This window comes from Schistocerca cancellata, unplaced genomic scaffold (genome assembly GCF_023864275.1).
Source record: "Schistocerca cancellata isolate TAMUIC-IGC-003103 unplaced genomic scaffold, iqSchCanc2.1 HiC_scaffold_356, whole genome shotgun sequence".
NCBI classification, from domain to species: Eukaryota; Metazoa; Arthropoda; class Insecta; order Orthoptera; family Acrididae; genus Schistocerca; species Schistocerca cancellata.
Window position 1 is genome coordinate 72074 of NW_026046374.1, and position 20020 is coordinate 92093.

General features: G+C 49.3%; 35 non-coding genes across 35 annotated transcripts; all 35 read left to right on the top strand.

Annotated features, from left to right (window-relative positions):
* Positions 1-143: 143 nt before the first annotated feature.
* Positions 144-216, top strand: Trnak-uuu (transfer RNA lysine (anticodon UUU)). The gene has a single exon. It is a non-coding gene; the product is annotated as a tRNA-Lys (tRNA).
* A 138-nt stretch (positions 217-354) lies between these two features.
* Positions 355-436, top strand: Trnas-cga (transfer RNA serine (anticodon CGA)). The gene has a single exon. It is a non-coding gene; the product is annotated as a tRNA-Ser (tRNA).
* Positions 437-1126: 690 nt separating this feature from the next.
* Positions 1127-1208, top strand: Trnas-uga (transfer RNA serine (anticodon UGA)). The gene has a single exon. It is a non-coding gene; the product is annotated as a tRNA-Ser (tRNA).
* Positions 1209-1819: 611 nt separating this feature from the next.
* On the top strand, positions 1820-1892 carry Trnaf-gaa (transfer RNA phenylalanine (anticodon GAA)). The gene has a single exon. It is a non-coding gene; the product is annotated as a tRNA-Phe (tRNA).
* Positions 1893-2431: 539 nt separating this feature from the next.
* On the top strand, positions 2432-2504 carry Trnak-uuu (transfer RNA lysine (anticodon UUU)). Its single transcript has one exon. It is a non-coding gene; the product is annotated as a tRNA-Lys (tRNA).
* Positions 2505-2642: 138 nt separating this feature from the next.
* Positions 2643-2724, top strand: Trnas-cga (transfer RNA serine (anticodon CGA)). Its single transcript has one exon. It is a non-coding gene; the product is annotated as a tRNA-Ser (tRNA).
* A 688-nt stretch (positions 2725-3412) lies between these two features.
* Trnas-uga (transfer RNA serine (anticodon UGA)) lies at positions 3413-3494 on the top strand. Its single transcript has one exon. It is a non-coding gene; the product is annotated as a tRNA-Ser (tRNA).
* A 611-nt stretch (positions 3495-4105) lies between these two features.
* Trnaf-gaa (transfer RNA phenylalanine (anticodon GAA)) lies at positions 4106-4178 on the top strand. Its single transcript has one exon. It is a non-coding gene; the product is annotated as a tRNA-Phe (tRNA).
* Positions 4179-4717: 539 nt separating this feature from the next.
* On the top strand, positions 4718-4790 carry Trnak-uuu (transfer RNA lysine (anticodon UUU)). Its single transcript has one exon. It is a non-coding gene; the product is annotated as a tRNA-Lys (tRNA).
* A 138-nt stretch (positions 4791-4928) lies between these two features.
* Trnas-cga (transfer RNA serine (anticodon CGA)) lies at positions 4929-5010 on the top strand. Its single transcript has one exon. It is a non-coding gene; the product is annotated as a tRNA-Ser (tRNA).
* Positions 5011-5699: 689 nt separating this feature from the next.
* Trnas-uga (transfer RNA serine (anticodon UGA)) lies at positions 5700-5781 on the top strand. The gene has a single exon. It is a non-coding gene; the product is annotated as a tRNA-Ser (tRNA).
* A 611-nt stretch (positions 5782-6392) lies between these two features.
* Positions 6393-6465, top strand: Trnaf-gaa (transfer RNA phenylalanine (anticodon GAA)). The gene has a single exon. It is a non-coding gene; the product is annotated as a tRNA-Phe (tRNA).
* Positions 6466-7004: 539 nt separating this feature from the next.
* On the top strand, positions 7005-7077 carry Trnak-uuu (transfer RNA lysine (anticodon UUU)). The gene has a single exon. It is a non-coding gene; the product is annotated as a tRNA-Lys (tRNA).
* Positions 7078-7215: 138 nt separating this feature from the next.
* Trnas-cga (transfer RNA serine (anticodon CGA)) lies at positions 7216-7297 on the top strand. The gene has a single exon. It is a non-coding gene; the product is annotated as a tRNA-Ser (tRNA).
* Positions 7298-7986: 689 nt separating this feature from the next.
* Positions 7987-8068, top strand: Trnas-uga (transfer RNA serine (anticodon UGA)). Its single transcript has one exon. It is a non-coding gene; the product is annotated as a tRNA-Ser (tRNA).
* A 611-nt stretch (positions 8069-8679) lies between these two features.
* Positions 8680-8752, top strand: Trnaf-gaa (transfer RNA phenylalanine (anticodon GAA)). Its single transcript has one exon. It is a non-coding gene; the product is annotated as a tRNA-Phe (tRNA).
* A 539-nt stretch (positions 8753-9291) lies between these two features.
* On the top strand, positions 9292-9364 carry Trnak-uuu (transfer RNA lysine (anticodon UUU)). Its single transcript has one exon. It is a non-coding gene; the product is annotated as a tRNA-Lys (tRNA).
* A 138-nt stretch (positions 9365-9502) lies between these two features.
* Positions 9503-9584, top strand: Trnas-cga (transfer RNA serine (anticodon CGA)). The gene has a single exon. It is a non-coding gene; the product is annotated as a tRNA-Ser (tRNA).
* A 689-nt stretch (positions 9585-10273) lies between these two features.
* Positions 10274-10355, top strand: Trnas-uga (transfer RNA serine (anticodon UGA)). The gene has a single exon. It is a non-coding gene; the product is annotated as a tRNA-Ser (tRNA).
* A 611-nt stretch (positions 10356-10966) lies between these two features.
* On the top strand, positions 10967-11039 carry Trnaf-gaa (transfer RNA phenylalanine (anticodon GAA)). Its single transcript has one exon. It is a non-coding gene; the product is annotated as a tRNA-Phe (tRNA).
* Positions 11040-11578: 539 nt separating this feature from the next.
* Trnak-uuu (transfer RNA lysine (anticodon UUU)) lies at positions 11579-11651 on the top strand. Its single transcript has one exon. It is a non-coding gene; the product is annotated as a tRNA-Lys (tRNA).
* Positions 11652-11789: 138 nt separating this feature from the next.
* Positions 11790-11871, top strand: Trnas-cga (transfer RNA serine (anticodon CGA)). The gene has a single exon. It is a non-coding gene; the product is annotated as a tRNA-Ser (tRNA).
* A 689-nt stretch (positions 11872-12560) lies between these two features.
* Trnas-uga (transfer RNA serine (anticodon UGA)) lies at positions 12561-12642 on the top strand. Its single transcript has one exon. It is a non-coding gene; the product is annotated as a tRNA-Ser (tRNA).
* Positions 12643-13253: 611 nt separating this feature from the next.
* Positions 13254-13326, top strand: Trnaf-gaa (transfer RNA phenylalanine (anticodon GAA)). The gene has a single exon. It is a non-coding gene; the product is annotated as a tRNA-Phe (tRNA).
* Positions 13327-13865: 539 nt separating this feature from the next.
* Trnak-uuu (transfer RNA lysine (anticodon UUU)) lies at positions 13866-13938 on the top strand. Its single transcript has one exon. It is a non-coding gene; the product is annotated as a tRNA-Lys (tRNA).
* Positions 13939-14076: 138 nt separating this feature from the next.
* Trnas-cga (transfer RNA serine (anticodon CGA)) lies at positions 14077-14158 on the top strand. Its single transcript has one exon. It is a non-coding gene; the product is annotated as a tRNA-Ser (tRNA).
* Positions 14159-14847: 689 nt separating this feature from the next.
* On the top strand, positions 14848-14929 carry Trnas-uga (transfer RNA serine (anticodon UGA)). The gene has a single exon. It is a non-coding gene; the product is annotated as a tRNA-Ser (tRNA).
* A 611-nt stretch (positions 14930-15540) lies between these two features.
* Positions 15541-15613, top strand: Trnaf-gaa (transfer RNA phenylalanine (anticodon GAA)). The gene has a single exon. It is a non-coding gene; the product is annotated as a tRNA-Phe (tRNA).
* Positions 15614-16152: 539 nt separating this feature from the next.
* Positions 16153-16225, top strand: Trnak-uuu (transfer RNA lysine (anticodon UUU)). Its single transcript has one exon. It is a non-coding gene; the product is annotated as a tRNA-Lys (tRNA).
* Positions 16226-16363: 138 nt separating this feature from the next.
* Positions 16364-16445, top strand: Trnas-cga (transfer RNA serine (anticodon CGA)). The gene has a single exon. It is a non-coding gene; the product is annotated as a tRNA-Ser (tRNA).
* Positions 16446-17134: 689 nt separating this feature from the next.
* Trnas-uga (transfer RNA serine (anticodon UGA)) lies at positions 17135-17216 on the top strand. The gene has a single exon. It is a non-coding gene; the product is annotated as a tRNA-Ser (tRNA).
* Positions 17217-17827: 611 nt separating this feature from the next.
* On the top strand, positions 17828-17900 carry Trnaf-gaa (transfer RNA phenylalanine (anticodon GAA)). The gene has a single exon. It is a non-coding gene; the product is annotated as a tRNA-Phe (tRNA).
* A 539-nt stretch (positions 17901-18439) lies between these two features.
* Positions 18440-18512, top strand: Trnak-uuu (transfer RNA lysine (anticodon UUU)). The gene has a single exon. It is a non-coding gene; the product is annotated as a tRNA-Lys (tRNA).
* A 138-nt stretch (positions 18513-18650) lies between these two features.
* On the top strand, positions 18651-18732 carry Trnas-cga (transfer RNA serine (anticodon CGA)). Its single transcript has one exon. It is a non-coding gene; the product is annotated as a tRNA-Ser (tRNA).
* A 690-nt stretch (positions 18733-19422) lies between these two features.
* Trnas-uga (transfer RNA serine (anticodon UGA)) lies at positions 19423-19504 on the top strand. The gene has a single exon. It is a non-coding gene; the product is annotated as a tRNA-Ser (tRNA).
* Positions 19505-20020: the final 516 nt, after the last annotated feature.

The following is a 20020-nucleotide window of genomic DNA, read 5'->3' on the forward strand; positions in this document are numbered from 1 at the left end:
TTACGGGCTTAGCGCGATAAGTTTGTAGACAGCATTTAGGCGACGTTTTATTAGTAACGGCCCCATGCAGCGATTGCACAACAGTAAAGGACATGAGTCAATGTATAGTTGTGCATCGTAGGAGATTTTGCAGCCTTGTGTGAGCCCGGATAGCTCAGTCGGTAGAGCATTAGGCTTTTAACCTAAGGGTCCAGGGTTCAAGTCCCTGTCCGGGCGGAAATTTTAATACTTTGGTAGCGATTCGTCTGGTAGCGGTGGAAACGCTACGGAAAATAATGCAGCTACGCCGTTTTCTGACACCACAGCGTTTTATACGGTAGCAGTTGCATGTGTCGGGAGAACACCGCGCTAACGGCAGTCGTGGCCGAGTGGTTAAGGCGTCTGACTCGAAATCAGATTCCCTCTGGGAGCGTAGGTTCGAATCCTACCGGCTGCGTGCGATTTTGCGTAAAGAGGAGCAAACGTTTTCGCACACATGTGACATGCGTGGGCGAATGCGGGTGCAACCAGTGACGCCATTCTCAACAAGACGAAAATTTCCGTTTTAAGAATACTGAGTTTTCGCGACGACCGCTGCTTACTGTGCCTATCGGTTAACCTCGCACTGACGCTGGGACTGCAGAAAGCCGTCGCTGAGATGGTGAGTACACAGATGTGCTCGAAAATTTCATTTTCTTTTTAAGAATCGCAATTTCAATCATTCGAGTGCGGCAAAAGCAGTAGTGCAGCGTTTTTTTTTTTTTTTTCTTTTCTTAAGATCTCGCAGCTGCTTGGAGGTATGTCCATCGTTTTAAGACGACAGAAAACTAGCGTCAGCGGTGCGTCAGTGGGAAGTCGGTGAAGTCGCCATTGGAGCCATAAGCCAGCAATTACGACATGCGAAACACTCGCACACCACGCAGCTGTACGATAATGCTCGTGCGTGGGCCCGCATAGCTGAGTCGGTAGAGCGTTAGGTTTTCAACCGAAGGGTCCTGGGTTCAAGTCCCTGTCTGGGCGAAAATTAGTACACTTTCGTAACGGCTAATGGAAACCCTACAGCAAAGAGTGAGGCCACGCCGTTTTCTGCCATCAGATTGCTTCTAAAGATGGCGGTTTGACTTGTCGGGAGTCGCTTCCGCCACCGGCAGTCGTGGCCGAGTGGTTAAGGCGTCTGACTTGAAATCAGATTCCCTCTGGGAGCGTAGGTTCGAGTCCTGCCGACTGCGAAAATTTTCTCGCTCTCAAAAGGCGGACGTTGAGCTGCATCCTAGCAGTTGCGTCACTACTAAACACGTGGGTCACCAGCAATGTGCAGTGTTATTTGATCGAGGGCGCAGCGTTACAGTCGCGCCCAGAAGCCGCAGCTCATCTCCTCGTCTCACAGCCGTCCACCAGGTGTTAGTACAAGTGTCGCCTCACTGGGCAGTGCAGATGTGTCCATTTTAGCTTGCAGACGATGACGTGTAGCAATTTATGAGCTAACGCAAGTCGAATGTTTTACCATGTGTATCTGCTAGATACTGCCTCTCATATGGTGGAGAGGCTCACTCCTTCTTGTGTCTCGTTCTCTGCACACGAGTTGCCCCTGGCATCGATATAGCACGGGTTTTCTAGCGTCAGCGTGGCGTCACGTCAAGTCAGCGAATTCAATATCACACGAATCGAGTCGACATGTTTGCTTGTTACGATGACGGAAGCTGAAGAAATGTGTGTGGAACTTCACTGCATCGGCTGCTCGCCCTTCAGCGTCCCTGTGTCTTATCAGACGAAGGTGACTGTGAAATTGGCAACGAGGCAGAAGTGAACGAACACATGCAAATGGCAACCTTCGCCGTCAGCCGAAATAGCTCAGTTGGGAGAGCGTTAGACTGAAGATCTAAAGGTCCATGGTTCGATCCCGGGTTTCGGCAGGTACTCGTTTTGATGCGACGCCAATGGAATTACTCTGCGTTTGTGATAATGCAACTACCGCTGACAACAAAAATGACTCTCTCCTGTAGCTGTTCTGGTTGTCTATTGCATGCCACAAGAGGAACTTACTAGATAACTAACTCCCTTAGAAGCAAAAGAATTAAAAATATCCTACCGACTGCATTCCTTTTTCTGTGTCAGGTGGTGAAGAACGTCTTCAACGGAACCGTGAAATGAGCGAAAGCGTGGGAAACATTGCATTCGAAATGCTTGTGAATTTTCCAATTGCCCAGTGAGTGTCGACAAAACACGTAAATTCTCTGCTCCAACGTATGAGACGTAACAACTGGTGCAATTTGTTGTTGCATCGTGTGTCAGCAGTCTTCGATAGTGTGTTACGGGCTTAGCGCGATAAGTTTGTAGACAGCATTTAGGCGACGTTTTATTAGTAACGGCCCCATGCAGCGATTGCACAACAGTAAAGGACATGAGTCAATGTATAGTTGTGCATCGTAGGAGATTTTGCAGCCTTGTGTGAGCCCGGATAGCTCAGTCGGTAGAGCATTAGGCTTTTAACCTAAGGGTCCAGGGTTCAAGTCCCTGTCCGGGCGGAAATTTTAATACTTTGGTAGCGATTCGTCTGGTAGCGGTGGAAACGCTACGGAAAATAATGCAGCTACGCCGTTTTCTGACACCACAGCGTTTTATACGGTAGCAGTTGCATGTGTCGGGAGAACACCGCGCTAACGGCAGTCGTGGCCGAGTGGTTAAGGCGTCTGACTCGAAATCAGATTCCCTCTGGGAGCGTAGGTTCGAATCCTACCGGCTGCGTGCGATTTTGCGTAAAGAGGAGCAAACGTTTTCGCACACATGTGACATGCGTGGGCGAATGCGGGTGCAACCAGTGACGCCATTCTCAACAAGACGAAAATTTCCGTTTTAAGAATACTGAGTTTTCGCGACGACCGCTGCTTACTGTGCCTATCGGTTAACCTCGCACTGACGCTGGGACTGCAGAAAGCCGTCGCTGAGATGGTGAGTACACAGATGTGCTCGAAAATTTCATTTTCTTTTTAAGAATCGCAATTTCAATCATTCGAGTGCGGCAAAAGCAGTAGTGCAGCGTTTTTTTTTTTTTTCTTTTCTTAAGATCTCGCAGCTGCTTGGAGGTATGTCCATCGTTTTAAGACGACAGAAAACTAGCGTCAGCGGTGCGTCAGTGGGAAGTCGGTGAAGTCGCCATTGGAGCCATAAGCCAGCAATTACGACATGCGAAACACTCGCACACCACGCAGCTGTACGATAATGCTCGTGCGTGGGCCCGCATAGCTGAGTCGGTAGAGCGTTAGGTTTTCAACCGAAGGGTCCTGGGTTCAAGTCCCTGTCTGGGCGAAAATTAGTACACTTTCGTAACGGCTAATGGAAACCCTACAGCAAAGAGTGAGGCCACGCCGTTTTCTGCCATCAGATTGCTTCTAAAGATGGCGGTTTGACTTGTCGGGAGTCGCTTCCGCCACCGGCAGTCGTGGCCGAGTGGTTAAGGCGTCTGACTTGAAATCAGATTCCCTCTGGGAGCGTAGGTTCGAGTCCTGCCGACTGCGAAAATTTTCTCGCTCTCAAAAGGCGGACGTTGAGCTGCATCCTAGCAGTTGCGTCACTACTAAACACGTGGGTCACCAGCAATGTGCAGTGTTATTTGATCGAGGGCGCAGCGTTACAGTCGCGCCCAGAAGCCGCAGCTCATCTCCTCGTCTCACAGCCGTCCACCAGGTGTTAGTACAAGTGTCGCCTCACTGGGCAGTGCAGATGTGTCCATTTTAGCTTGCAGACGATGACGTGTAGCAATTTATGAGCTAACGCAAGTCGAATGTTTTACCATGTGTATCTGCTAGATACTGCCTCTCATATGGTGGAGAGGCTCACTCCTTCTTGTGTCTCGTTCTCTGCACACGAGTTGCCCCTGGCATCGATATAGCACGGGTTTTCTAGCGTCAGCGTGGCGTCACGTCAAGTCAGCGAATTCAATATCACACGAATCGAGTCGACATGTTTGCTTGTTACGATGACGGAAGCTGAAGAAATGTGTGTGGAACTTCACTGCATCGGCTGCTCGCCCTTCAGCGTCCCTGTGTCTTATCAGACGAAGGTGACTGTGAAATTGGCAACGAGGCAGAAGTGAACGAACACATGCAAATGGCAACCTTCGCCGTCAGCCGAAATAGCTCAGTTGGGAGAGCGTTAGACTGAAGATCTAAAGGTCCATGGTTCGATCCCGGGTTTCGGCAGGTACTCGTTTTGATGCGACGCCAATGGAATTACTCTGCGTTTGTGATAATGCAACTACCGCTGACAACAAAAATGACTCTCTCCTGTAGCTGTTCTGGTTGTCTATTGCATGCCACAAGAGGAACTTACTAGATAACTAACTCCCTTAGAAGCAAAAGAATTAAAAATATCCTACCGACTGCATTCCTTTTTCTGTGTCAGGTGGTGAAGAACGTCTTCAACGGAACCGTGAAATGAGCGAAAGCGTGGGAAACATTGCATTCGAAATGCTTGTGAATTTTCCAATTGCCCAGTGAGTGTCGACAAAACACGTAAATTCTCTGCTCCAACGTATGAGACGTAACAACTGGTGCAATTTGTTGTTGCATCGTGTGTCAGCAGTCTTCGATAGTGTGTTACGGGCTTAGCGCGATAAGTTTGTAGACAGCATTTAGGCGACGTTTTATTAGTAACGGCCCCATGCAGCGATTGCACAACAGTAAAGGACATGAGTCAATGTATAGTTGTGCATCGTAGGAGATTTTGCAGCCTTGTGTGAGCCCGGATAGCTCAGTCGGTAGAGCATTAGGCTTTTAACCTAAGGGTCCAGGGTTCAAGTCCCTGTCCGGGCGGAAATTTTAATACTTTGGTAGCGATTCGTCTGGTAGCGGTGGAAACGCTACGGAAAATAATGCAGCTACGCCGTTTTCTGACACCACAGCGTTTTATACGGTAGCAGTTGCATGTGTCGGGAGAACACCGCGCTAACGGCAGTCGTGGCCGAGTGGTTAAGGCGTCTGACTCGAAATCAGATTCCCTCTGGGAGCGTAGGTTCGAATCCTACCGGCTGCGTGCGATTTTGCGTAAAGAGGAGCAAACGTTTTCGCACACATGTGACATGCGTGGGCGAATGCGGGTGCAACCAGTGACGCCATTCTCAACAAGACGAAAATTTCCGTTTTAAGAATACTGAGTTTTCGCGACGACCGCTGCTTACTGTGCCTATCGGTTAACCTCGCACTGACGCTGGGACTGCAGAAAGCCGTCGCTGAGATGGTGAGTACACAGATGTGCTCGAAAATTTCATTTTCTTTTTAAGAATCGCAATTTCAATCATTCGAGTGCGGCAAAAGCAGTAGTGCAGCGTTTTTTTTTTTTTTTCTTTTCTTAAGATCTCGCAGCTGCTTGGAGGTATGTCCATCGTTTTAAGACGACAGAAAACTAGCGTCAGCGGTGCGTCAGTGGGAAGTCGGTGAAGTCGCCATTGGAGCCATAAGCCAGCAATTACGACATGCGAAACACTCGCACACCACGCAGCTGTACGATAATGCTCGTGCGTGGGCCCGCATAGCTGAGTCGGTAGAGCGTTAGGTTTTCAACCGAAGGGTCCTGGGTTCAAGTCCCTGTCTGGGCGAAAATTAGTACACTTTCGTAACGGCTAATGGAAACCCTACAGCAAAGAGTGAGGCCACGCCGTTTTCTGCCATCAGATTGCTTCTAAAGATGGCGGTTTGACTTGTCGGGAGTCGCTTCCGCCACCGGCAGTCGTGGCCGAGTGGTTAAGGCGTCTGACTTGAAATCAGATTCCCTCTGGGAGCGTAGGTTCGAGTCCTGCCGACTGCGAAAATTTTCTCGCTCTCAAAAGGCGGACGTTGAGCTGCATCCTAGCAGTTGCGTCACTACTAAACACGTGGGTCACCAGCAATGTGCAGTGTTATTTGATCGAGGGCGCAGCGTTACAGTCGCGCCCAGAAGCCGCAGCTCATCTCCTCGTCTCACAGCCGTCCACCAGGTGTTAGTACAAGTGTCGCCTCACTGGGCAGTGCAGATGTGTCCATTTTAGCTTGCAGACGATGACGTGTAGCAATTTACGAGCTAACGCAAGTCGAATGTTTTACCATGTGTATCTGCTAGATACTGCCTCTCATATGGTGGAGAGGCTCACTCCTTCTTGTGTCTCGTTCTCTGCACACGAGTTGCCCCTGGCATCGATATAGCACGGGTTTTCTAGCGTCAGCGTGGCGTCACGTCAAGTCAGCGAATTCAATATCACACGAATCGAGTCGACATGTTTGCTTGTTACGATGACGGAAGCTGAAGAAATGTGTGTGGAACTTCACTGCATCGGCTGCTCGCCCTTCAGCGTCCCTGTGTCTTATCAGACGAAGGTGACTGTGAAATTGGCAACGAGGCAGAAGTGAACGAACACATGCAAATGGCAACCTTCGCCGTCAGCCGAAATAGCTCAGTTGGGAGAGCGTTAGACTGAAGATCTAAAGGTCCATGGTTCGATCCCGGGTTTCGGCAGGTACTCGTTTTGATGCGACGCCAATGGAATTACTCTGCGTTTGTGATAATGCAACTACCGCTGACAACAAAAATGACTCTCTCCTGTAGCTGTTCTGGTTGTCTATTGCATGCCACAAGAGGAACTTACTAGATAACTAACTCCCTTAGAAGCAAAAGAATTAAAAATATCCTACCGACTGCATTCCTTTTTCTGTGTCAGGTGGTGAAGAACGTCTTCAACGGAACCGTGAAATGAGCGAAAGCGTGGGAAACATTGCATTCGAAATGCTTGTGAATTTTCCAATTGCCCAGTGAGTGTCGACAAAACACGTAAATTCTCTGCTCCAACGTATGAGACGTAACAACTGGTGCAATTTGTTGTTGCATCGTGTGTCAGCAGTCTTCGATAGTGTGTTACGGGCTTAGCGCGATAAGTTTGTAGACAGCATTTAGGCGACGTTTTATTAGTAACGGCCCCATGCAGCGATTGCACAACAGTAAAGGACATGAGTCAATGTATAGTTGTGCATCGTAGGAGATTTTGCAGCCTTGTGTGAGCCCGGATAGCTCAGTCGGTAGAGCATTAGGCTTTTAACCTAAGGGTCCAGGGTTCAAGTCCCTGTCCGGGCGGAAATTTTAATACTTTGGTAGCGATTCGTCTGGTAGCGGTGGAAACGCTACGGAAAATAATGCAGCTACGCCGTTTTCTGACACCACAGCGTTTTATACGGTAGCAGTTGCATGTGTCGGGAGAACACCGCGCTAACGGCAGTCGTGGCCGAGTGGTTAAGGCGTCTGACTCGAAATCAGATTCCCTCTGGGAGCGTAGGTTCGAATCCTACCGGCTGCGTGCGATTTTGCGTAAAGAGGAGCAAACGTTTTCGCACACATGTGACATGCGTGGGCGAATGCGGGTGCAACCAGTGACGCCATTCTCAACAAGACGAAAATTTCCGTTTTAAGAATACTGAGTTTTCGCGACGACCGCTGCTTACTGTGCCTATCGGTTAACCTCGCACTGACGCTGGGAGTGCAGAAAGCCGTCGCTGAGATGGTGAGTACACAGATGTGCTCGAAAATTTCATTTTCTTTTTAAGAATCGCAATTTCAATCATTCGAGTGCGGCAAAAGCAGTAGTGCAGCGTTTTTTTTTTTTTTTCTTTTCTTAAGATCTCGCAGCTGCTTGGAGGTATGTCCATCGTTTTAAGACGACAGAAAACTAGCGTCAGCGGTGCGTCAGTGGGAAGTCGGTGAAGTCGCCATTGGAGCCATAAGCCAGCAATTACGACATGCGAAACACTCGCACACCACGCAGCTGTACGATAATGCTCGTGCGTGGGCCCGCATAGCTGAGTCGGTAGAGCGTTAGGTTTTCAACCGAAGGGTCCTGGGTTCAAGTCCCTGTCTGGGCGAAAATTAGTACACTTTCGTAACGGCTAATGGAAACCCTACAGCAAAGAGTGAGGCCACGCCGTTTTCTGCCATCAGATTGCTTCTAAAGATGGCGGTTTGACTTGTCGGGAGTCGCTTCCGCCACCGGCAGTCGTGGCCGAGTGGTTAAGGCGTCTGACTTGAAATCAGATTCCCTCTGGGAGCGTAGGTTCGAGTCCTGCCGACTGCGAAAATTTTCTCGCTCTCAAAAGGCGGACGTTGAGCTGCATCCTAGCAGTTGCGTCACTACTAAACACGTGGGTCACCAGCAATGTGCAGTGTTATTTGATCGAGGGCGCAGCGTTACAGTCGCGCCCAGAAGCCGCAGCTCATCTCCTCGTCTCACAGCCGTCCACCAGGTGTTAGTACAAGTGTCGCCTCACTGGGCAGTGCAGATGTGTCCATTTTAGCTTGCAGACGATGACGTGTAGCAATTTATGAGCTAACGCAAGTCGAATGTTTTACCATGTGTATCTGCTAGATACTGCCTCTCATATGGTGGAGAGGCTCACTCCTTCTTGTGTCTCGTTCTCTGCACACGAGTTGCCCCTGGCATCGATATAGCACGGGTTTTCTAGCGTCAGCGTGGCGTCACGTCAAGTCAGCGAATTCAATATCACACGAATCGAGTCGACATGTTTGCTTGTTACGATGACGGAAGCTGAAGAAATGTGTGTGGAACTTCACTGCATCGGCTGCTCGCCCTTCAGCGTCCCTGTGTCTTATCAGACGAAGGTGACTGTGAAATTGGCAACGAGGCAGAAGTGAACGAACACATGCAAATGGCAACCTTCGCCGTCAGCCGAAATAGCTCAGTTGGGAGAGCGTTAGACTGAAGATCTAAAGGTCCATGGTTCGATCCCGGGTTTCGGCAGGTACTCGTTTTGATGCGACGCCAATGGAATTACTCTGCGTTTGTGATAATGCAACTACCGCTGACAACAAAAATGACTCTCTCCTGTAGCTGTTCTGGTTGTCTATTGCATGCCACAAGAGGAACTTACTAGATAACTAACTCCCTTAGAAGCAAAAGAATTAAAAATATCCTACCGACTGCATTCCTTTTTCTGTGTCAGGTGGTGAAGAACGTCTTCAACGGAACCGTGAAATGAGCGAAAGCGTGGGAAACATTGCATTCGAAATGCTTGTGAATTTTCCAATTGCCCAGTGAGTGTCGACAAAACACGTAAATTCTCTGCTCCAACGTATGAGACGTAACAACTGGTGCAATTTGTTGTTGCATCGTGTGTCAGCAGTCTTCGATAGTGTGTTACGGGCTTAGCGCGATAAGTTTGTAGACAGCATTTAGGCGACGTTTTATTAGTAACGGCCCCATGCAGCGATTGCACAACAGTAAAGGACATGAGTCAATGTATAGTTGTGCATCGTAGGAGATTTTGCAGCCTTGTGTGAGCCCGGATAGCTCAGTCGGTAGAGCATTAGGCTTTTAACCTAAGGGTCCAGGGTTCAAGTCCCTGTCCGGGCGGAAATTTTAATACTTTGGTAGCGATTCGTCTGGTAGCGGTGGAAACGCTACGGAAAATAATGCAGCTACGCCGTTTTCTGACACCACAGCGTTTTATACGGTAGCAGTTGCATGTGTCGGGAGAACACCGCGCTAACGGCAGTCGTGGCCGAGTGGTTAAGGCGTCTGACTCGAAATCAGATTCCCTCTGGGAGCGTAGGTTCGAATCCTACCGGCTGCGTGCGATTTTGCGTAAAGAGGAGCAAACGTTTTCGCACACATGTGACATGCGTGGGCGAATGCGGGTGCAACCAGTGACGCCATTCTCAACAAGACGAAAATTTCCGTTTTAAGAATACTGAGTTTTCGCGACGACCGCTGCTTACTGTGCCTATCGGTTAACCTCGCACTGACGCTGGGAGTGCAGAAAGCCGTCGCTGAGATGGTGAGTACACAGATGTGCTCGAAAATTTCATTTTCTTTTTAAGAATCGCAATTTCAATCATTCGAGTGCGGCAAAAGCAGTAGTGCAGCGTTTTTTTTTTTTTTTCTTTTCTTAAGATCTCGCAGCTGCTTGGAGGTATGTCCATCGTTTTAAGACGACAGAAAACTAGCGTCAGCGGTGCGTCAGTGGGAAGTCGGTGAAGTCGCCATTGGAGCCATAAGCCAGCAATTACGACATGCGAAACACTCGCACACCACGCAGCTGTACGATAATGCTCGTGCGTGGGCCCGCATAGCTGAGTCGGTAGAGCGTTAGGTTTTCAACCGAAGGGTCCTGGGTTCAAGTCCCTGTCTGGGCGAAAATTAGTACACTTTCGTAACGGCTAATGGAAACCCTACAGCAAAGAGTGAGGCCACGCCGTTTTCTGCCATCAGATTGCTTCTAAAGATGGCGGTTTGACTTGTCGGGAGTCGCTTCCGCCACCGGCAGTCGTGGCCGAGTGGTTAAGGCGTCTGACTTGAAATCAGATTCCCTCTGGGAGCGTAGGTTCGAGTCCTGCCGACTGCGAAAATTTTCTCGCTCTCAAAAGGCGGACGTTGAGCTGCATCCTAGCAGTTGCGTCACTACTAAACACGTGGGTCACCAGCAATGTGCAGTGTTATTTGATCGAGGGCGCAGCGTTACAGTCGCGCCCAGAAGCCGCAGCTCATCTCCTCGTCTCACAGCCGTCCACCAGGTGTTAGTACAAGTGTCGCCTCACTGGGCAGTGCAGATGTGTCCATTTTAGCTTGCAGACGATGACGTGTAGCAATTTATGAGCTAACGCAAGTCGAATGTTTTACCATGTGTATCTGCTAGATACTGCCTCTCATATGGTGGAGAGGCTCACTCCTTCTTGTGTCTCGTTCTCTGCACACGAGTTGCCCCTGGCATCGATATAGCACGGGTTTTCTAGCGTCAGCGTGGCGTCACGTCAAGTCAGCGAATTCAATATCACACGAATCGAGTCGACATGTTTGCTTGTTACGATGACGGAAGCTGAAGAAATGTGTGTGGAACTTCACTGCATCGGCTGCTCGCCCTTCAGCGTCCCTGTGTCTTATCAGACGAAGGTGACTGTGAAATTGGCAACGAGGCAGAAGTGAACGAACACATGCAAATGGCAACCTTCGCCGTCAGCCGAAATAGCTCAGTTGGGAGAGCGTTAGACTGAAGATCTAAAGGTCCATGGTTCGATCCCGGGTTTCGGCAGGTACTCGTTTTGATGCGACGCCAATGGAATTACTCTGCGTTTGTGATAATGCAACTACCGCTGACAACAAAAATGACTCTCTCCTGTAGCTGTTCTGGTTGTCTATTGCATGCCACAAGAGGAACTTACTAGATAACTAACTCCCTTAGAAGCAAAAGAATTAAAAATATCCTACCGACTGCATTCCTTTTTCTGTGTCAGGTGGTGAAGAACGTCTTCAACGGAACCGTGAAATGAGCGAAAGCGTGGGAAACATTGCATTCGAAATGCTTGTGAATTTTCCAATTGCCCAGTGAGTGTCGACAAAACACGTAAATTCTCTGCTCCAACGTATGAGACGTAACAACTGGTGCAATTTGTTGTTGCATCGTGTGTCAGCAGTCTTCGATAGTGTGTTACGGGCTTAGCGCGATAAGTTTGTAGACAGCATTTAGGCGACGTTTTATTAGTAACGGCCCCATGCAGCGATTGCACAACAGTAAAGGACATGAGTCAATGTATAGTTGTGCATCGTAGGAGATTTTGCAGCCTTGTGTGAGCCCGGATAGCTCAGTCGGTAGAGCATTAGGCTTTTAACCTAAGGGTCCAGGGTTCAAGTCCCTGTCCGGGCGGAAATTTTAATACTTTGGTAGCGATTCGTCTGGTAGCGGTGGAAACGCTACGGAAAATAATGCAGCTACGCCGTTTTCTGACACCACAGCGTTTTATACGGTAGCAGTTGCATGTGTCGGGAGAACACCGCGCTAACGGCAGTCGTGGCCGAGTGGTTAAGGCGTCTGACTCGAAATCAGATTCCCTCTGGGAGCGTAGGTTCGAATCCTACCGGCTGCGTGCGATTTTGCGTAAAGAGGAGCAAACGTTTTCGCACACATGTGACATGCGTGGGCGAATGCGGGTGCAACCAGTGACGCCATTCTCAACAAGACGAAAATTTCCGTTTTAAGAATACTGAGTTTTCGCGACGACCGCTGCTTACTGTGCCTATCGGTTAACCTCGCACTGACGCTGGGAGTGCAGAAAGCCGTCGCTGAGATGGTGAGTACACAGATGTGCTCGAAAATTTCATTTTCTTTTTAAGAATCGCAATTTCAATCATTCGAGTGCGGCAAAAGCAGTAGTGCAGCGTTTTTTTTTTTTTTTCTTTTCTTAAGATCTCGCAGCTGCTTGGAGGTATGTCCATCGTTTTAAGACGACAGAAAACTAGCGTCAGCGGTGCGTCAGTGGGAAGTCGGTGAAGTCGCCATTGGAGCCATAAGCCAGCAATTACGACATGCGAAACACTCGCACACCACGCAGCTGTACGATAATGCTCGTGCGTGGGCCCGCATAGCTGAGTCGGTAGAGCGTTAGGTTTTCAACCGAAGGGTCCTGGGTTCAAGTCCCTGTCTGGGCGAAAATTAGTACACTTTCGTAACGGCTAATGGAAACCCTACAGCAAAGAGTGAGGCCACGCCGTTTTCTGCCATCAGATTGCTTCTAAAGATGGCGGTTTGACTTGTCGGGAGTCGCTTCCGCCACCGGCAGTCGTGGCCGAGTGGTTAAGGCGTCTGACTTGAAATCAGATTCCCTCTGGGAGCGTAGGTTCGAGTCCTGCCGACTGCGAAAATTTTCTCGCTCTCAAAAGGCGGACGTTGAGCTGCATCCTAGCAGTTGCGTCACTACTAAACACGTGGGTCACCAGCAATGTGCAGTGTTATTTGATCGAGGGCGCAGCGTTACAGTCGCGCCCAGAAGCCGCAGCTCATCTCCTCGTCTCACAGCCGTCCACCAGGTGTTAGTACAAGTGTCGCCTCACTGGGCAGTGCAGATGTGTCCATTTTAGCTTGCAGACGATGACGTGTAGCAATTTATGAGCTAACGCAAGTCGAATGTTTTACCATGTGTATCTGCTAGATACTGCCTCTCATATGGTGGAGAGGCTCACTCCTTCTTGTGTCTCGTTCTCTGCACACGAGTTGCCCCTGGCATCGATATAGCACGGGTTTTCTAGCGTCAGCGTGGCGTCACGTCAAGTCAGCGAATTCAATATCACACGAATCGAGTCGACATGTTTGCTTGTTACGATGACGGAAGCTGAAGAAATGTGTGTGGAACTTCACTGCATCGGCTGCTCGCCCTTCAGCGTCCCTGTGTCTTATCAGACGAAGGTGACTGTGAAATTGGCAACGAGGCAGAAGTGAACGAACACATGCAAATGGCAACCTTCGCCGTCAGCCGAAATAGCTCAGTTGGGAGAGCGTTAGACTGAAGATCTAAAGGTCCATGGTTCGATCCCGGGTTTCGGCAGGTACTCGTTTTGATGCGACGCCAATGGAATTACTCTGCGTTTGTGATAATGCAACTACCGCTGACAACAAAAATGACTCTCTCCTGTAGCTGTTCTGGTTGTCTATTGCATGCCACAAGAGGAACTTACTAGATAACTAACTCCCTTAGAAGCAAAAGAATTAAAAATATCCTACCGACTGCATTCCTTTTTCTGTGTCAGGTGGTGAAGAACGTCTTCAACGGAACCGTGAAATGAGCGAAAGCGTGGGAAACATTGCATTCGAAATGCTTGTGAATTTTCCAATTGCCCAGTGAGTGTCGACAAAACACGTAAATTCTCTGCTCCAACGTATGAGACGTAACAACTGGTGCAATTTGTTGTTGCATCGTGTGTCAGCAGTCTTCGATAGTGTGTTACGGGCTTAGCGCGATAAGTTTGTAGACAGCATTTAGGCGACGTTTTATTAGTAACGGCCCCATGCAGCGATTGCACAACAGTAAAGGACATGAGTCAATGTATAGTTGTGCATCGTAGGAGATTTTGCAGCCTTGTGTGAGCCCGGATAGCTCAGTCGGTAGAGCATTAGGCTTTTAACCTAAGGGTCCAGGGTTCAAGTCCCTGTCCGGGCGGAAATTTTAATACTTTGGTAGCGATTCGTCTGGTAGCGGTGGAAACGCTACGGAAAATAATGCAGCTACGCCGTTTTCTGACACCACAGCGTTTTATACGGTAGCAGTTGCATGTGTCGGGAGAACACCGCGCTAACGGCAGTCGTGGCCGAGTGGTTAAGGCGTCTGACTCGAAATCAGATTCCCTCTGGGAGCGTAGGTTCGAATCCTACCGGCTGCGTGCGATTTTGCGTAAAGAGGAGCAAACGTTTTCGCACACATGTGACATGCGTGGGCGAATGCGGGTGCAACCAGTGACGCCATTCTCAACAAGACGAAAATTTCCGTTTTAAGAATACTGAGTTTTCGCGACGACCGCTGCTTACTGTGCCTATCGGTTAACCTCGCACTGACGCTGGGAGTGCAGAAAGCCGTCGCTGAGATGGTGAGTACACAGATGTGCTCGAAAATTTCATTTTCTTTTTAAGAATCGCAATTTCAATCATTCGAGTGCGGCAAAAGCAGTAGTGCAGCGTTTTTTTTTTTTTTTCTTTTCTTAAGATCTCGCAGCTGCTTGGAGGTATGTCCATCGTTTTAAGACGACAGAAAACTAGCGTCAGCGGTGCGTCAGTGGGAAGTCGGTGAAGTCGCCATTGGAGCCATAAGCCAGCAATTACGACATGCGAAACACTCGCACACCACGCAGCTGTACGATAATGCTCGTGCGTGGGCCCGCATAGCTGAGTCGGTAGAGCGTTAGGTTTTCAACCGAAGGGTCCTGGGTTCAAGTCCCTGTCTGGGCGAAAATTAGTACACTTTCGTAACGGCTAATGGAAACCCTACAGCAAAGAGTGAGGCCACGCCGTTTTCTGCCATCAGATTGCTTCTAAAGATGGCGGTTTGACTTGTCGGGAGTCGCTTCCGCCACCGGCAGTCGTGGCCGAGTGGTTAAGGCGTCTGACTTGAAATCAGATTCCCTCTGGGAGCGTAGGTTCGAGTCCTGCCGACTGCGAAAATTTTCTCGCTCTCAAAAGGCGGACGTTGAGCTGCATCCTAGCAGTTGCGTCACTACTAAACACGTGGGTCACCAGCAATGTGCAGTGTTATTTGATCGAGGGCGCAGCGTTACAGTCGCGCCCAGAAGCCGCAGCTCATCTCCTCGTCTCACAGCCGTCCACCAGGTGTTAGTACAAGTGTCGCCTCACTGGGCAGTGCAGATGTGTCCATTTTAGCTTGCAGACGATGACGTGTAGCAATTTATGAGCTAACGCAAGTCGAATGTTTTACCATGTGTATCTGCTAGATACTGCCTCTCATATGGTGGAGAGGCTCACTCCTTCTTGTGTCTCGTTCTCTGCACACGAGTTGCCCCTGGCATCGATATAGCACGGGTTTTCTAGCGTCAGCGTGGCGTCACGTCAAGTCAGCGAATTCAATATCACACGAATCGAGTCGACATGTTTGCTTGTTACGATGACGGAAGCTGAAGAAATGTGTGTGGAACTTCACTGCATCGGCTGCTCGCCCTTCAGCGTCCCTGTGTCTTATCAGACGAAGGTGACTGTGAAATTGGCAACGAGGCAGAAGTGAACGAACACATGCAAATGGCAACCTTCGCCGTCAGCCGAAATAGCTCAGTTGGGAGAGCGTTAGACTGAAGATCTAAAGGTCCATGGTTCGATCCCGGGTTTCGGCAGGTACTCGTTTTGATGCGACGCCAATGGAATTACTCTGCGTTTGTGATAATGCAACTACCGCTGACAACAAAAATGACTCTCTCCTGTAGCTGTTCTGGTTGTCTATTGCATGCCACAAGAGGAACTTACTAGATAACTAACTCCCTTAGAAGCAAAAGAATTAAAAATATCCTACCGACTGCATTCCTTTTTCTGTGTCAGGTGGTGAAGAACGTCTTCAACGGAACCGTGAAATGAGCGAAAGCGTGGGAAACATTGCATTCGAAATGCTTGTGAATTTTCCAATTGCCCAGTGAGTGTCGACAAAACACGTAAATTCTCTGCTCCAACGTATGAGACGTAACAACTGGTGCAATTTGTTGTTGCATCGTGTGTCAGCAGTCTTCGATAGTGTGTTACGGGCTTAGCGCGATAAGTTTGTAGACAGCATTTAGGCGACGTTTTATTAGTAACGGCCCCATGCAGCGATTGCACAACAGTAAAGGACATGAGTCAATGTATAGTTGTGCATCGTAGGAGATTTTGCAGCCTTGTGTGAGCCCGGATAGCTCAGTCGGTAGAGCATTAGGCTTTTAACCTAAGGGTCCAGGGTTCAAGTCCCTGTCCGGGCGGAAATTTTAATACTTTGGTAGCGATTCGTCTGGTAGCGGTGGAAACGCTACGGAAAATAATGCAGCTACGCCGTTTTCTGACACCACAGCGTTTTATACGGTAGCAGTTGCATGTGTCGGGAGAACACCGCGCTAACGGCAGTCGTGGCCGAGTGGTTAAGGCGTCTGACTCGAAATCAGATTCCCTCTGGGAGCGTAGGTTCGAATCCTACCGGCTGCGTGCGATTTTGCGTAAAGAGGAGCAAACGTTTTCGCACACATGTGACATGCGTGGGCGAATGCGGGTGCAACCAGTGACGCCATTCTCAACAAGACGAAAATTTCCGTTTTAAGAATACTGAGTTTTCGCGACGACCGCTGCTTACTGTGCCTATCGGTTAACCTCGCACTGACGCTGGGACTGCAGAAAGCCGTCGCTGAGATGGTGAGTACACAGATGTGCTCGAAAATTTCATTTTCTTTTTAAGAATCGCAATTTCAATCATTCGAGTGCGGCAAAAGCAGTAGTGCAGCGTTTTTTTTTTTTTTTCTTTTCTCAAGATCTCGCAGCTGCTTGGAGGTATGTCCATCGTTTTAAGACGACAGAAAACTAGCGTCAGCGGTGCGTCAGTGGGAAGTCGGTGAAGTCGCCATTGGAGCCATAAGCCAGCAATTACGACATGCGAAACACTCGCACACCACGCAGCTGTACGATAATGCTCGTGCGTGGGCCCGCATAGCTGAGTCGGTAGAGCGTTAGGTTTTCAACCGAAGGGTCCTGGGTTCAAGTCCCTGTCTGGGCGAAAATTAGTACACTTTCGTAACGGCTAATGGAAACCCTACAGCAAAGAGTGAGGCCACGCCGCTTTCTGCCATCAGATTGCTTCTAAAGATGGCGGTTTGACTTGTCGGGAGTCGCTTCCGCCACCGGCAGTCGTGGCCGAGTGGTTAAGGCGTCTGACTTGAAATCAGATTCCCTCTGGGAGCGTAGGTTCGAGTCCTGCCGACTGCGAAAATTTTCTCGCTCTCAAAAGGCGGACGTTGAGCTGCATCCTAGCAGTTGCGTCACTACTAAACACGTGGGTCACCAGCAATGTGCAGTGTTATTTGATCGAGGGCGCAGCGTTACAGTCGCGCCCAGAAGCCGCAGCTCATCTCCTCGTCTCACAGCCGTCCACCAGGTGTTAGTACAAGTGTCGCCTCACTGGGCAGTGCAGATGTGTCCATTTTAGCTTGCAGACGATGACGTGTAGCAATTTATGAGCTAACGCAAGTCGAATGTTTTACCATGTGTATCTGCTAGATACTGCCTCTCATATGGTGGAGAGGCTCACTCCTTCTTGTGTCTCGTTCTCTGCACACGAGTTGCCCCTGGCATCGATATAGCACGGGTTTTCTAGCGTCAGCGTGGCGTCACGTCAAGTCAGCGAATTCAATATCACACGAATCGAGTCGACATGTTTGCTTGTTACGATGACGGAAGCTGAAGAAATGTGTGTGGAACTTCACTGCATCGGCTGCTCGCCCTTCAGCGTCCCTGTGTCTTATCAGACGAAGGTGACTGTGAAATTGGCAACGAGGCAGAAGTGAACGAACACATGCAAATGGCAACCTTCGCCGTCAGCCGAAATAGCTCAGTTGGGAGAGCGTTAGACTGAAGATCTAAAGGTCCCTGGTTCGATTCCGGGTTTCGGCAGGTACTCGTTTTGATGCGACGCCAATGGAATTACTCTGCGTTTGTGATAATGCAACTACCGCTGACAACAAAAATGACTCTCTCCTGTAGCTGTTCTGGTTGTCTATTGCATGCCACAAGAGGAACTTACTAGATAACTAACTCCCTTAGAAGCAAAAGAATTAAAAATATCCTACCGACTGCATTCCTTTTTCTGTGTCAGGTGGTGAAGAACGTCTTCAACGGAACCGTGAAATGAGCGAAAGCGTGGGAAACATTGCATTCGAAATGCTTGTGAATTTTCCAATTGCCCAGTGAGTGTCGACAAAACACGTAAATTCTCTGCTCCAACGTATGAGACGTAACAACTGGTGCAATTTGTTGTTGCATCGTGTGTCAGCAGTCTTCGATAGTGTGTTACGGGCTTAGCGCGATAAGTTTGTAGACAGCATTTAGGCGACGTTTTATTAGTAACGGCCCCATGCAGCGATTGCACAACAGTAAAGGACATGAGTCAATGTATAGTTGTGCATCGTAGGAGATTTTGCAGCCTTGTGTGAGCCCGGATAGCTCAGTCGGTAGAGCATTAGGCTTTTAACCTAAGGGTCCAGGGTTCAAGTCCCTGTCCGGGCGGAAATTTTAATACTTTGGTAGCGATTCGTCTGGTAGCGGTGGAAACGCTACGGAAAATAATGCAGCTACGCCTTTTTCTGACACCACAGCGTTTTATACGGTAGCAGTTGCATGTGTCGGGAGAACACCGCGCTAACGGCAGTCGTGGCCGAGTGGTTAAGGCGTCTGACTCGAAATCAGATTCCCTCTGGGAGCGTAGGTTCGAATCCTACCGGCTGCGTGCGATTTTGCGTAAAGAGGAGCAAACGTTTTCGCACACATGTGACATGCGTGGGCGAATGCGGGTGCAACCAGTGACGCCATTCTCAACAAGACGAAAATTTCCGTTTTAAGAATACTGAGTTTTCGCGACGACCGCTGCTTACTGTGCCTATCGGTTAACCTCGCACTGACGCTGGGACTGCAGAAAGCCGTCGCTGAGATGGTGAGTACACAGATGTGCTCGAAAATTTCATTTTCTTTTTAAGAATCGCAATTTCAATCATTCGAGTGCGGCAAAAGCAGTAGTGCAGCGTTTTTTTTTTTTTTTTCTTTTCTCAAGATCTCGCAGCTGCTTGGAGGTATGTCCATCGTTTTAAGACGACAGAAAACTAGCGTCAGCGGTGCGTCAGTGGGAAGTCGGTGAAGTCGCCATTGGAGCCATAAGCCAGCAATTACGACATGCGAAACACTCGCACACCACGCAGCTGTACGATAATGCTCGTGCGTGGGCCCGCATAGCTGAGTCGGTAGAGCGTTAGGTTTTCAACCGAAGGGTCCTGGGTTCAAGTCCCTGTCTGGGCGAAAATTAGTACACTTTCGTAACGGCTAATGGAAACCCTACAGCAAAGAGAGAGGCCACGCCGTTTTCTGCCATCATATTGCTTCTAAAGATGGCGGTTTGACTTGTCGGGAGTCGCTTCCGCCACCGGCAGTCGTGGCCGAGTGGTTAAGGCGTCTGACTTGAAATCAGATTCCCTCTGGGAGCGTAGGTTCGAGTCCTGCCGACTGCGAAAATTTTCTCGCTCTCAAAAGGCGGACGTTGAGCTGCATCCTAGCAGTTGCGTCACTACTAAACACGTGGGTCACCAGCAATGTGCAGTGTTATTTGATCGAGGGCGCAGCGTTACAGTCGCGCCCTGAAGCCGCAGCTCATCTCCTCGTCTCACAGCCGTCCACCAGGTGTTAGTACAAGTGTCGCCTCACTGGGCAGTGCAGATGTGTCCATTTTAGCTTGCAGACGATGACGTGTAGCAATTTATGAGCTAACGCAAGTCGAATGTTTTACCATGTGTATCTGCTAGATACTGCCTCTCATATGGTGGAGAGGCTCACTCCTTCTTGTGTCTCGTTCTCTGCACACGAGTTGCCCCTGGCATCGATATAGCACGGGTTTTCTAGCGTCAGCGTGGCGTCACGTCAAGTCAGCGAATTCAATATCACACGAATCGAGTCGACATGTTTGCTTGTTACGATGACGGAAGCTGAAGAAATGTGTGTGGAACTTCACTGCATCGGCTGCTCGCCCT